The sequence below is a fragment of the Prionailurus viverrinus genome, chromosome E1 (assembly GCF_022837055.1).
Source record: "Prionailurus viverrinus isolate Anna chromosome E1, UM_Priviv_1.0, whole genome shotgun sequence".
NCBI classification, from domain to species: Eukaryota; Metazoa; Chordata; class Mammalia; order Carnivora; family Felidae; genus Prionailurus; species Prionailurus viverrinus.
In genome coordinates this window covers 40673233-40685316 of record NC_062574.1, presented here as the reverse complement: position 1 = coordinate 40685316, position 12084 = coordinate 40673233, and the positions used below count along the sequence as shown (strand labels likewise).

At 42.6% G+C, this 12084-nt stretch overlaps 1 protein-coding gene across 6 annotated transcripts in view; it reads right to left on the bottom strand.

Moving 5' to 3' along the window:
- CEP112 (centrosomal protein 112) overlaps positions 1-12084 on the bottom strand; it is a 422889-nt gene that overhangs the window by 97200 nt on the left and 313605 nt on the right. The gene's annotated exons all lie outside the window — the stretch shown is intronic.

The following is a 12084-nucleotide window of genomic DNA, read 5'->3' as shown; positions in this document are numbered from 1 at the left end:
TTGATCTAACGCCAACTATTCATCACTTAAAAAGCAAAAAGCAAAAGCAAAAAAAAAAAAAAAGAAAGAAAAAAAAATCTCTCCTGCCAATTATTAGACAAACACAGACTTCTGTGGAGAGAAAGAGAAAGGGAGAAGAAGAGACAGAAATAGACCTAGCAAGGGTGTGAAGGCTCAGAGGGTAAAGTATGGAAAGGGGGAAGAATCAAAGGGAGAAGGGGAGGGAAACAAGGGAGGGGAGAGGAGGAGGAGAAACAGGAAGAGGTAAATTTAATCCTCTTTCTCATTGTTGGAAGATGAAAGAACGAGATGCTCCTGGACAGAGGCAGATAGGAGATTCTGAGACTCACCGAGCAAAAGACGGGAGCCCCCACTCTGCCTCACACACCAGAACGAGTTTTTCAAAGTGACAAATGTATCTAAGTCAAACAATGTCCACGTCCCGGAAGCAGGGTCGCCTTCCCAGAGTAAGTCCCTTTTCCTCAGAACCCAACTATCTCTTTTGCCACCCAGTCCCCATCCTCCGCAGGCGACCCGCTTTCCTGCCCTCCGGAAGCCTCCCTGCATCCTGGGCGCTGGGCAACGGCTCAGCCACACACCTGTGCCAGGCCTGCCTCTTATCGTGCAAGTGCAAAGTAGCTGTGTCCTTTGCTTCTAGAAGAGCTTGGGTCATGGCTCTCAGAATTTCCGCTCTCTGTACCCAGGTCCCCCTCTCTCTCGTCTGTCTCCACAGCTCTGACTGCTCAGGTTTATCGTCTCTTCCTTCTCGTTATTTCTATTTTCCATTTCTTTGTCTTTTTGATCTTTCACGGAGAGCTTTCAACTTTTCGCTTTAAGTTTCTATTGAACTAAAAAAAAAAAATCTGCCATACTACTCACAATTTCCAAGAGGATTGTTTTTGTTCTCTGAGTAGCAACGTCAGTGCCCTTTTCCAGATGAGGTAATGGAGGTACAGAGAGGTTAAGCAGCTTGCCCAGCATCACACAGCCAGGAAGTGATGGAGCCACTTTAAACCCACACAGTAGAGCACACAGCATACCTCTCTGTGCCTAGGTTAGCAGATTCACATACACGTCATTCATATTTCTATGTCTGTACATACACAACACATTTTTCCGCTCTCTAGAGCGTCTGTGTTTTTTTCCGAGTTCCTTTAATTTATTTGCTTTGCCAACCAGTTCTGTCTCTGTTTCTCCCTTTAGAAACTTTCCTCAACAATCAGGTGATCTTTCTTATTTAAAGTGAGGCCTCCAGGGGCGCCTGCATGACTCAGTCGGTTGAGCGTCCGACTTCGGCTCAGGTCATGATCTAGAGGTTCCTGAGTTCGATCCCCCACCCCCCGGTTGGGCTCTGTGCTGACGGCTCGGAGCCGGGAGCCTGCTTCGGATTCTGTGTCTCCCTCTCTCTCTCTCTGCCCCTCCCCACTCATGCTCTTTCTCGCTCTCAAAAATAAACATTAAGAATAAACAGTAATAAAGCGAAGCCTCTAAAACAGGCCAGGGATGCATGGACTCCACGTCAGGGTGTGTCGGGAGGGCCTGGGCTCTCCCATGCCCGTCTCTGACTGGACCTTCGTCTTGAACCATTTTGCCCAGACCTGCATCCTCCAGGGTCCTTCCCGGCGGCAGAGATCTGGCTACTGATGTTTGCAGAGGGCTGCCTACGGGTTCCGGATATGGACTCTTGCACAAACCCAATTTCTCATTGCCCCCAGCCGTGCCTGTGTCCTCTCTCTCATTCCATCTCCCCAGAGAGCAAACCAGGAGCGGGGGCAGAGGCAGACACGGAATAAACACATATGCTGAAACCCTAATCCCAATGTGATGGTATTTGGAGGTGAGGCCTTTGGTGGAATCCCCTCGTGGATGGGATTAGTGCCCTAATAAGAAGCCAGAGAGCTCGCTTTCTCCTGCCCCGTGAGGACGTAACAAGATGGGGTCTGCGACCCGGAAGGAGGCTCTCACCAGAACCTGATACACTGGCAGGCACCCGGATCGCAGGCTTCCAGCTTCCAGAACTATCAGGGATGAATTTCTGTTCTGGATAAGCCTCCCAGCGTATGGCGTTTGGTTACAGAACCCGCGTTAAGACAACAGACGTGTGTTTTATGGACTTAAGGTCAAAAGCAATTCTTCAGAGTTTATTCCATAAATCTCTCTGCATCTATAGTCCCACTCAGTACAGTGGGTAGTGGTGGGTTTTTACTATTACTCTTTTTTCTCTTAAAGCCACCAAACTCTATTCTACCTCTGTAATTAATAAATTACACTCTCCATTAGAGAATTAAGGCCGCTCTGAACCTCGTGAGGCTTATCTGTCTTGGCTCACATTCCACTGGTGTTGTTTTTAATCACAAAATGCTTGATAAAGTATTTTTTGCTCATTTAACAAAGAGCTCTTCCCACGTGGCAGGTGGTGTGGCAGGTGCCCTACAGATACTTACTCACTAGAAAATATAAAAATCACAGCGCCGTGAAGATTAGGTTATTTTCCCTAAAGAAGCTGGAATCGGAGATGCTGGTTTGTGCAAGACAGCCTGTGTCAGAAGCCCGCAGACTCGTGTCAGTTCCTTTGCCATCGAATGCATTTATCCATTCCAGGCCACTGGGGCTAGAGCAGTGAAGAAAACAGGCAAACATCCCTCCCGACCTTTACAGAAATGCTATGCTAGTGAGTCAACGAAACAGCTTACAGGGGTGACGATAATTTAGGTGGTAAAAGGGCCATAGGGACAATGAAACAGGGAAGAGATGAGAGGTGATGGAAGGTGGGAGTAGTTTACAGTCTAACAGTGTGCGAGGTGGAGGGCACCTGGGTGGCTCCGCTGGTTGAGCATCCGACTCTTGGTTTCAGCTCAGGTCATGATCTCACGGTTCATGAGTTCAATTGAGCCCCGCACTGGGCTCTGTGCTGCAAAGCCTGGAGCCTGCTTCGGATCCTCTAACCCCACCTTGCTCTCTACGCCTCCCCTGCTCATGCGCGCTCTCCCTCTCAAAATAAATAAACATAATGCAAAAAATTTACAAAATGTGGGAGTTAGGGAAAGCCTCACGGGAGGGATACGACGGAGGAGCACAGCCCTGTAGGAGATAAAGAGCACCGAAAGAGCTCAGGCAGAGGGAGGGCCGGTTACCACGGCCTGGAGGCAGAGGGATGTGTGGCACGTTGCAGTTGTGGGCGCGGTGAGGCGGCCAGTGCGGTTGGGTTGGTGAGCAACGTCTCCCTGGGATAAGGTTTGAGAGAGAAGGAGAAGCCAGAACCTTCTTGGTGTTGTAGGCAATGGTACGGAATGTGGCTTTTACTGTGAGTGAAATGGAGAGTCACTGAAGAGGTTTCAGTTACGGGAGTGACATGACTGAACTCGGCCCGGCTCCTGTTTGGGGCAAGAAGCCAGCAGAGAAGCCAGTTGAGAGGCTGTCGCAAATAATCCGGGCCGGTAACAGAGGATGCGGGGAGAAGTGGTCAGATTCTCTGAAAGAGCTGGAAGTAGAGCCAACTGGATATGCCGTACGATAAAAAGGGGATGAACCAAGAATGGCTTCGAGATTTTTCTCCCAAGCAACTACAAGAGCGGGGCTGTCGTTACCTCACGTCAGAAAAATTATGGGTGGAACAGGTTTCGGGGGGAAGATGAAGAGATCGGTTTCGGACACATTAAGCATGGGGATGCTTATCGGCCATCTGGCGTCGAAGTGAATATTTGGATATTGAAGTCAGGAGTTCAGAGGGAAGGTCTAGGTTAGAAGTATACATCCACCACCAGTACGGGAGCGGCATACGGAACTATGCTCCTGGATGAGATCTCAAGGCACTGAGTGGATATGAAAGGGAGAAGTCTAGGTATACTGAGCCCGGAGCCTGCCAGTGTCAGGAGGCTGGAGATAAGCAGGAGAGCAAACCGAAGGAATGGCCAGAGAGATACAAAACGAGGATAACAGGGGATCCTGAAGCCAAGTGAGCAAAGTGCTTCAAGGACGTGTCAGGTGCTCCAGAGGCGTCACGTGAGGGGAGGACTGAAAAATAAGCATGTGGCTGAAGCACGTGGGGGACTGGCGATCTGAACGCAAGCCCGCGCGCTGTGCTGGCGGGGATGAGAGTGCGACTCGAGGAAGCTCACGAGAAGGAGAGGAAGTGGAGCAGAGACAGACAATCTTTTCAGACTTCGGTCACCAGGGGAAGGAGAGGAATGGGCTGGAGGCTGCAGGGGAAGTGGGTAAGGAAAGGTCTGCCTTATGTGGTTTGGTTTTTTGCACCAGGAGAGAACTACCAGCATGTGTGCCGGCTGATGGGAAAGACCTGGCAGGAGAAAGGGAAAACTAGGTTCTGCCAGAGATTCAGAGGAGACGTGTCCTTGAGAAAGGAGAGGGGATGGGATCGGGGAGAGGAGAGGGCCCTCGCCAGGAGTTACAGGTAAATCACCGCCCCCAGCAGCAGGGGGGCAAGTTCCGTTTGCTTCCGCCTCACCCAGGAAGTAGGAAGGAAGACCCACAGGCAAGAACGTGATGGCAGAAAAGACTACTGGGAGATTCAAGGTGTGAGGGAAGGGTACGGACAGTCGTCTAGGAAAGTGGGAAGGGACCGAGGAACGCAGCGTGAGTCTCAGGGCTCCAGGAAGCATCAGGGCCCATTTGAAGTCACTAATGCTGAACTTAAAGTGAGGTCAGCTGATAACATAATAACACCTCTAGAGCGTGCCGATAGCTAAATACAACAGAACTGATACTTTGGGGAATAATGAGAGTAATTGAAGAAACACAATTAATCTCTCAACCTTCACGGTTTTGACTATGTATTTGAAACTCAGTCACAACTGCGTGAATTCCTGAGCGCCTCAAAAAAAAAAAATCTAAAAAGTTCTGGTTTAGCATGGCTGGAAATATACAGCTAATTTCTCATGCAAGCTGTCCCTAAAACATGTTTTGAATAATTTTATTCTCAGGACGGTAGTGACCGTACATTTCCATACAAAAAAACCGAGTTACAGTTATTTTAATCCAAGTCTTATTTTTATAGCTATCATTACTATATAGAAATACAATTTTCAAACATCTGTGGCATAGCCTGAACAGATGTAGAGTAACAGATGAGAGGAAAATCGTAATTCGGAAGTGAGCGAAGTTGTTTTGTTTGGTGGTTGCTGTTGTTTTAATCTCTGGCTCTTTCTAACTGCTCCATTATGGCTGGTCATGCCCTCCACCCTCCACTGAGTACTTGGTTTGCCTCTGCTTTTCGACAGCCTCTCTCTCAGGTCAGTCTTCCTCGGTAAAAAGCCCAATATGTCGGTCCTCTTTCTCTGTGCAATTCCTATCAAAATCTTGGGCTTGGAACTCTAGTGGGAAGAAACAAACCAATTTTCAGAAAGGTATCAATGGTTGTTAGTCATCTTAATATGGTACTCTTTTCTTGTAGGGTACTTTGCATTATGCCTTCATTCAAAAAGTCCTTCATTAGAAGTCAAACTTTCACTTTTCACAGATGACATGATATTTTACATGGAAAACCTGAAGGACTCCATCAAAAAACCGCTAGAACAGATACATTCAGTAAATTCAGTAAAGTAGCAGGATATAAAATCAATGTACAGAAATCAGTTGCATTTCTATACACCAATAATGAAGCAACAGAAAGAGAGATCAAGGAGTCGATCCCATTTACAACTGCACCAAGAACCATAAAATACCTAAGAATAAACCTAACCAAAGAGGTAAAAGATCTGTACAATGAAAACCATAGAAAGTCTATGAAAGAAATTGAAGAAGACACAAAGAAATGGAAAAACATTCCACACTCATGGATTGGAAGAAATTGTTAAAATGTTGATACTACCCAAAGCAATCTACACACTCAAGGCAAAACCTATCAAAACAACACCAGCATTCTTCACAGAGCTAGAGCAAACAATCCTAAAATTTGTATGAAACCACAAAACACCCCAAATAGCCAGAGTAATGTTGAAAAAGAAAACCAAACCTGGAGGCATCACAATCTGGGACTTTAGCCTGTATTACAAAGGTGTAATCATTAAGACAATATGATATTGGCACAAAAACAGACACACAGACCAATGGAATAGAATAGAGAACTCAGAAATGGACCCACAAATATATGGCCAACTAATCTTCGACAATGCAGGAAAGAGTATCCAACGGAAAAAAAGACAAGTCTCTTTACCAAATGGTGCTGGGAGAACTGGACAGCAACATGCACAAGAATGAACCTGGACCACTTTCTTACACCATACACAAAAATAAATTCAAAACGGATGAAAGGTCTAAATGTGAGACAGGAAACCATCAAAATGCTACAGGAGAAACCAGGCAGCGACTTCTTTCACCTTGGCCTCAGCAACTTCTGACTTGACATGTCTCCAAAGGCAAGGGAAATACAAGCGAAAATGAACTACTGGGACCTCATCAAGATAAAAAGCTTCTGCACAGCAACGGAAACCATCAACAAAACTAAAAGGCAACCAACGGAATGGGAGAAGATATTTGCAAATGACATATCAGATAAAGGGTTAGTAAGTATCAAAAATCTATAAAGAACTTGCCATAAGTCAGTGAAGAAATGGGCAGCAGACATGAACAGACACTTTTCCAAAGATAAACACCCAGATAGCAAACAGACAAATAAAAAGATGCTCAACATTGCTCATCATCAGGGAAATACAAATCAAAACCACACTGAGATACCACCTCACACCAGTCAGGCAACATCTCAGGCAACAGCAAATGTTGGCAAGGATGTGGAGAAAGGGTAACCCTCTTGCACTGTTGGTGGGAATGTAAACTGATGCAGCCACTCTAAAAAACAGTGTGGGGTTTCTCAAAAAATTAAAAAGAATTACCCTATGACCCAGCAATAGCAGTGCTAGGAATTTATCCAGAGGATACAGGAGTGCTGATCCATAGAGGCACATGTACCCCAATGTTTATAGCAGTGCTATCAACAATAGCCAAAGTATGGAAAGAATCCAAATGTCCTTCAGCTGATGAGTGAATAAAGAAGATGTGGTATATACAATGGAGTACTACTCAGTGATTAAAAAAGGATGAAATCTTGTCATTTGCAACAATATGGATGAACTGGAGGGTATTATGCTAAGTGAGCTAAGTCAGTCAGAGAAAGACAGATATCAGGTGTTTTCACTTATATGTGGAATTTGAGAAACTTAACAGAAGACCATAGGAGAAAGGAAGGAAAAGTAAGTTACACACGGAGAGGAAGGCAAACCATAGAGACTCTTAAATACAGAGAACTGAGGATTGATGGAGGTGGGGTGTTGAAGGGATGGGGAAAACGAGTGATGGGCATTGAGGAGGGCACCTGTTGGGATGAGCCCTGGGTGTTGTACGTAAGCGATGAATCACGAGAATCTACTCCTGAAGCCAAGACTACACTGTATGTTAGCTAACTTGACAATAAATTAAAAAAAAAAAAAGTCCCTGAAAAAACAAAACAAAACACAAAAGTCCTTCATTCCTTTATTTTCCATTTCTTATTATTAGTGAAAGTTCAGGCATTCATTTTTCCGGGAAGGTAATTTAGAGGAAAATTAGGAAACTTCTCCAGAATACTTATACTTAAGGCAAACACAGATGTTATAAAGATAAATTTCCTTAAAACATACCAGCAATAGTTTCTGAATTAAATATTTGCTTTTATGATTAAAAAAAAAGGATGCTTCCCAAATTCTTGAAACATAGCATAAAGCTCAGATTATTATGCACTATTTTCTACTCAGAAGCTTTGAAGATATCTATTTGAAGCTTCTTCAAACACTGTGAATAAATGCAGTTTTGGCCATTTGGTGCCAGATGTTAATATATAACTAGGCATTTCCCTAAAAATGAAAATATTTAGAGAATTCATAGAACACATTTATATATTTAATTTAAAATATTTGCAGAACTGGGGTGCCTAGGTGGCTCAGTTGGTTGAGCGTCCGACTTCGGCTCAGGTCACGATCTCACGGGCCGTGAGTTCGAGCCCCGCGTCAGGCTCTGCGCTGACAGCTCGGAGCCTGGAGCCTGCTTCGGATTCTGTGTCTCCCTCTCTCTCTGCACCTCCCCTGCTCATGCTCTGTCTCTCTCTCCCCCCACCCTGTCAAAAATAAATAAACGTTAAAACAAATTGACAAATTTGTGACGCATAAATAAAATTCATCATTTCTGCCTGGGCCATGATGGAGTAACTAGGACCATACCTCATCTGCCATAGTAAACGGCTAGAAAGCTGGAAAACACACAAAATATAGGAAACACTGTTTTAGGATGCTGAGAAACAGGAAGCAGAGGGTTGTGACCCTGTGAAGAAAAGGGAAACAGGGGAGGTGCACCCTACAATCACCCCTGCTTTCTTCCTGGAGGCACATCTGGGCCTGAACATAGGGAAGGGAAGCAAAGTACAGCAGAGCAGGATTGTGCATTGAGGAGACAAGGACTAGAGTTTGGGAAAGCTGAGGCAGTTGGAATTTGGGGGGAACAGCGCTAAACAGAAGGGAGGGATGCACAGAAAGAGCTCCATACACTGGCATGGGCTCCCTCTGCGTCTGTTGCTGATACGTGGCCATGCATGTGTAGGGTTAGGATCTATAAGGCCAAGTAAAAACTGACTGGTGGGATTTAAGATCAACAATTTGCACACAAAGCTGAGAGATGTTTGAGTTCTGACAAGCCAGAATGAATGGTTCTCACAGAACACCCAGGAAGGTCACACTTAAGTCATGGGATCAAATTAGCCTTGGAGTAAAGTCAACTTTACGTCTGTTCTAACAAAACTTAAAAATATGCCTCAGATGGATCAAACTGGTCATTGACAAGTAACTGCTTCCCTAAATAAAGTCCAATGTTTTTTAAAAGAAGTCAAGAAAATCTAGCATTCAACAACATAAATTTTATAATGTCCACCATGCAATGAAAGATGGCATGAGAAGAAGCAGGAGAAAAATTAGTCAATAGAGTGAGACTCAAAAATGACAGAGATGCTGGAATCAGTAGACAAAGACTTTAAAATAGCTATTAAGACATACCTAAATATTTAAACAAAAACATGAACGTAATAAGGAGAGAAATAGAAGATATGCAAAAAGAACTATACAGACTAGGGCAAAGAAATACATTATCTGAAAGGAAAATTTCACTGGATGGGATTAACAATCGATATGGCACAATAGAAGAAAAAAATCAGTGAAGATGAAGAAAAAGCATTTTAAGTATCCAAATGACTGCCACAAAGACAAAAGACGGAATTTAACAGATAATCACAGTAATGGATGAGATTATATCACATCATCTAACGTATGTGTAATTGCAGATTAGAAGGAGAAAGGTTTGGGAAAATATTTGACGACCCAATAGCTACAAATTTTGCAATACAAAGAAAACTGTAAACCCACCAGTGGAAGAAGACCAATGAACAAAAGAGATAAACAAAGAAAACCACAATCTGATACATCATAATCAAATTGCAAGAACATAACTACAGATAACATCTTAAAAGCAGCCAGAGAAAGCAGATGCATTAAAAAGATAAGAATGACTGAGGATGAGGATTTCTCATCTGAATGATGTCAGAAGATAACATAGTGAGTCTTTAAAGCACTGAAAGAAAAAAAAAACCTGTCAATCTAGAATTGCATATTTAGGGGCGCCTGCCTGGGTGGCTCTGTCGGTTAAGCGGCCGACTTCGGCTCAGGTCATGATCTCACGGTCCGTGAGCTCGAGCCCCACGTCAGGCTCTGTGCTGACAGCTCAGAGCCTGGAGCCTGCGTCGGATTCTGTGTCTCCCTCTCTCTCTGCCCCTCCCCTGCTTGTGCTGTCTCTCTCTCTCTCTCAAAAATAAATAAACATTAAAAAAAGAACTAGAATTGTATATTTAATAGAAATATCCTTCAAAACCGAGGTGAACTACAGACATCTTCAAACAAAAATCTGTCACCAGCAGACATGTGCTACGGGAAAGGTTAAAGGAAGCCATTCAGGTAGATGGAAAACGATACCAAATGCAAATGTGGAAACCTGGATCAACTCAAGGAATAAAGAGCACTGGACACAGAGGATAAGTGTGTAAATGTAAATTATCTTTTTTCTCCTTTTGAAAATTTCTTTGAAAGAAAATGTACTTTTATTTATTTATTTATTTATTTATTTTTTTTTTTTAAATTTTTTTTTCAACGTTTATTTATTTTTGGGACAGAGAGAGACAGAGCATGAACCGGGGAGGGGCAGAGAGAGAGGGAGACACAGAATCGGAAACAGGCTCCGGGCTCTGAGCCATCAGCCCAGAGCCTGACGCGGGGCTCGAACTCACGGACCGCGAGATCGTGACCTGGCTGAAGTCGGACGCTTAACCCACTGCGCCACCCAGGCGCCCCGAAAATGTACTTTTAAAAGAAGAGATAATACAACTACATTGGGGTTCATAATGTATGTAGAAACAGGTTTGGAATAGGGAAATAGAGCTTCAGTGTTATTAAGGCACTTACACTTTATGGTCCACTGGTATAAGAGTACTTGAAGGCAGAGCATAGGAAAGAGCCGTGTTGCAAAAAAGAAAAATAAAGAAAAAGGTGTATCTACTAAGCCAATAGTAGAAATAAAATGGAGTATTAGTTAAGTGCTCAGTGAATCAATAAAAGGTATGATAAGAGGAAAAGGGAAAAAGAGATGGGACAAATTGAAAACAAGCAGCAAAATGGTAAAAGAAAACCCAACCGTACCTATAATTACATTAAACACAAATAGTGAAACATTTCATCTAAATGACACAGCCTGTCATACTGGATCTGGAAGGAGGTGTAACTATGTAGTATTTTCAAAATAAACTTTGTATATTTAAACACACTGAAACTAAAAGGATGAAGAAAGACGTACCATGCAAACAGTAATCAGAAGAAAAGTGGGGTGGCTATGCTAATATCCAAGTAGATTTGAGAACAAAGAAATTTAGCAGAAACAAAAGAATATTTCATAGTGATAAAAATTTAATTCATAAAAATGATAGAGCAATCTTAATGTTATGTACCTAATTTCAAGAGCTTTGAAATACACGAGGCAAAGACTGACAGCACTGAAAGGAGAAATAGGCAAATCAAAAAATTATAAATGAGGAGATTTCAACCCTCTTCTCTCAGGAATTGATAAAAAAAAAAGTAGATAGAAAATTAGTGAGGATATAGATGATCTGAAAAACGTTGTCAACCAACTTGACCATTAATCAGACACCACATTCTGGGCCATACAACAACTTTCAATAAATTTTAAAAGGATTAAAATCAGGGGTGCCTGGGTGATTCAGTGTCCGACTCGATTTCAGCTCAGGTCACGATCCTGGGGCATGGAATTAAGCCCCATGTCTGGCTCTAGGCTGACTGTGGAGCCTGCTTAAGACCCTCTCTCTCTCCCTCTGCCCCTCTGCACACATATGTTCTCTCTGTCTCTAAATTAAAAAAAAAGAAAAAAATATATGTATGTATGTATATATACGTATATATATACATACATACATATATATATATAAAAGGATTAAAATCACACACAGTATATTCTCTGACCACAATGAAATTAAATTAGAAATCCATATATAACTGATATTCCCAAAATATTCAGAAAATTAGAAATACACCTAATTTCAAAAAAAATACACCTAATTTCTATGGGTCAAACAAGAATTTACAAGGTGAATTAGAAAATATTTAAAAATTAATAAAAAATGGAAGCATAGTGTTTGTGGAATGCAGCTAAATCAGTGCTTTGGGGAAATTTTTATCCTTGAGTTATTTTATTAGCAAAGAAGGAAAATCTAAAATAAGTGATAGAAGCTTCCCCTGAAGAAACTTATACAAGAATAGCAAATTAAAGGCAAAATAAGCAAAAGAAAGAAAATAATAAATGTAAGAGTAGAAATAATGAAATAGAAAACAAAAACAATAGAGAAAATCAGTGAAACCAAAATCTGGTTCTTTGAGATCAATAAAATGGATAGACCTCTAGGTAGACTGATCAGAAACAATGGAGAGAAAATATAAATTAACTAATGTCGGGAATGAGAGAAAGTGGACATCGCTATCTGATCCTACAGAC